This window comes from Penaeus monodon, chromosome 28 (genome assembly GCF_015228065.2).
Source record: "Penaeus monodon isolate SGIC_2016 chromosome 28, NSTDA_Pmon_1, whole genome shotgun sequence".
Classification (NCBI taxonomy): Eukaryota; Metazoa; Arthropoda; class Malacostraca; order Decapoda; family Penaeidae; genus Penaeus; species Penaeus monodon.
Genome location: NC_051413.1, coordinates 39580120 through 39582950, shown reverse-complemented (window position 1 = coordinate 39582950; position 2831 = coordinate 39580120). Strand labels below are relative to the sequence as shown.

Sequence of the window (2831 nt, the reverse complement as noted above, 5' to 3'; positions counted from 1 at the left end):
ATTTTTTATTTTTGAAAAAAGAAACCCTTTTTTTCCCTAAACTTTTACCCCCCAAAAATTTACGATACACTTCATATCAAAAGAAACCATTTTTTTAAATGAATGCTTTCCCTTATCCCCAATATCAAAAAAATTTTTTTAGTTTAAAACAGTCGAGTCCAACCTAAACTACAAAAACCCAAATTTTTATCCCTACCTTTTCGATTTGGGTCTAAAGCAACAGCAGGGACGTACTCCCACCGGGTGGCCCAATGGGGGACCCCAGGAAAAAGGGAAATCGGGATTTTCTGGGATTACTTGATAAAGGAAAAAGGGGTATACCAACGCAGAGTTGAAGAGGGGAAATTTAACCACCCCGAAAGGAAAAACCTAAAGAAAAATGATATGAGCAACTTCGATGGTCGCAGTTGTCCCCCGGGCATACAGAGGAGGGCGAGGGCCCTAGTCCCCCGAAAGACCCACGAGGGAAACGAACCCCTTGGGCCATTTTTCCGAGTACTACGTGATTGCTCTGAAACGTTCGGGAAATGACTTCAGGCAAAAGATTTCACCCGTCGACGAAAAGGGAAACTTTCCTGGAAAAAGTAGAAAAACTAAAGAAACTTGTTGAAAAAGTTTTTCTCGGGAAAGCATCAGGGGTGTACAATTCGATACACTCATATTTTTGCAGAAACTAACCCAAAAAAAATCAGTGACATCAAAAGGGAATATTTTTGGGTATAGGGGCAAAAAACAGTAAATTTAATTTATAAAAAAAATCTGTCATTTTGTATATCTTCCCGGGAAAAACGGGAAATTAAAGGAAAAATCCAAGAGTTGTTTTGTTATTGGGCCAGTCCAAAATTTACTAGTTTAACAGTTTAAAGGGTAAATGTGCGATTTGGAAAAGTTTTTTTAACCAAAATGCGATAGAAAAAAAAAAGGCTCTTTCCTTTGAATACGGGGAAATACAAAAAATTTTTCTACGGATAGAGAACAGACAAGACCATAAGGACAATATTTTTTTACGGGGTTGAAGGCCCACAGGGGTTGGAAAGAGGGACGTTTAAATGGGAAAAAAAGATCAGTGACGGGGCCCTCAGAAAGAATTTCCCATGGAAAATTTCTAACGATTCCCAAAAATTGGTTTTTTCAAACCCGAATAAAAAAACCCAAAGAAAATCCCCTCCTTTTAGAAATTTTTAAGCACCCTTTGTCTAAAGTAAGTAATGAATTTCCCAGACAATGATTTGGTCAAGTACATTCGCGACAGAAAGATTTTGTTTATATTTGATGGGATGACGAGTTTAAACCAGTCCTCAGATAAAGTTTCTGGAAGAGATAATGAATCTGGGAGAGACTGCTGACGTCACTGTTTTTTGGGCAAAAACTCGGCAAACAGAGTGAGTGACTTCAGGCAAAGAGTACCAGAGAATTTCGAGATCATTCACATGAAGGTCATGGGGATCGAAGAGAGCAAAAGAGAAGACTTTGTGATAAATTACAGCAGAGCTCTAAATGGTGAAGGCCAGAGAGACATTTCGGGTCTTTTGGGTATCTAAAGAAAATCGCTTGCACGACCACTGGAATTGGCTTTCAACTTGGTCCTTGTGACAATACTGTGGTTCCTTGACCCTGTTTGCTGTCAACAAGATGACAAAAGCAACTGAACTTTTTGTCAAGACACATGAGTTAAGTCAGAAAAAGCTGAAACAAAGACTGCTTGATCATAAGAAAAGTGGAGAGTCAGACTCTAATGAGTAAGCGAAAAAGTGATACTTTTCTCAAGAAGTTAAGAAAAGAAGTTTTTAACAACCACTACAGAGAGATACGGGTTATCTTCAGCTTCAGTGGAGAGGCTCTGGATGTATGTAAGAGTCTCCAATTACCCAAAGCAGAGGTCCTTGGATCTTTCCTGATCCATGCAGTTTCAGTGACGGATCAAACTTTAAAAAAGTATAGCTTTCCCCAAAGGGGCTTCAGGATTTCCTCTGTGCGCTCCTATTAAGGAAAATCTTATTAGTCATGACATAGACATTTCCCAAATAATGCAAAGCATTAGAATCACACTTCTTCTCTTGCAATGTAATCACAAACGCCAGTGCGCACTATTAGAAGTAAACAAGAAAAAGTTGCAGGAATTAGAATGGAACGTATCAGATTCATCATTAACTATCTATAGTGTTCTGGAAAATACAGTCAAAGAGGCACAGAAATATGATGCTAATGAGCACAATGTAGCAAAGATGGAGTTGGTCAAACTCATAATATCTTCATTCACCTGATTGGTCTTCTGTACCACAGGGGAAAATCCCTAAAGGAAGACAGATGTAAGGAACTGGTAAGCTTACTGAAAGGCTCTGGCATCAAGGACAGGTCTCAGTGGCTAAGCTTGCTGTCCGAGGTCAAGTGTGACGAGACAGTCAGCAAATACATCGCACAGGCCATGGACTCAAGGAGAGGATACAATAACCGACAAACCAAGTTAACGGCTTACGCGAGTGTACTGAGTCACGCGCGGCCTTCGCATGTAGAGATCGACATTAGCGGGGACCCGCAGGATGTCCCTCGCCTCAAGGATTTCTCTCCATTATCCGGGCAAAGAACTGGAAGACAGATCTGCGGTTTCAACATGACTTCCGGTACATGAAGGGCCGACCAGCATCCTCGATGAAAAGCTGCAGGAATACTTTCGAAGGTAAGGTTTTTGTTATATCACTTTGTCAGTCCCGAAAGCCTTTTAACATTAAAATAAGATTTTAAAAATATATATTGTTTTTCATATAAAACCGAAATTAGATTACTATGTGCACTTTATGTACAGCCTTTATCAAGTAACACTGATAGCTGGC

At 39.8% G+C, this 2831-nt stretch overlaps 1 pseudogene; it reads left to right on the top strand.

Moving 5' to 3' along the window:
• The first annotated feature begins 1208 nt into the window (after nt 1-1208).
• LOC119591218 overlaps nt 1209-2831 on the top strand; it is a 6531-nt pseudogene continuing 4908 nt past the window's right edge.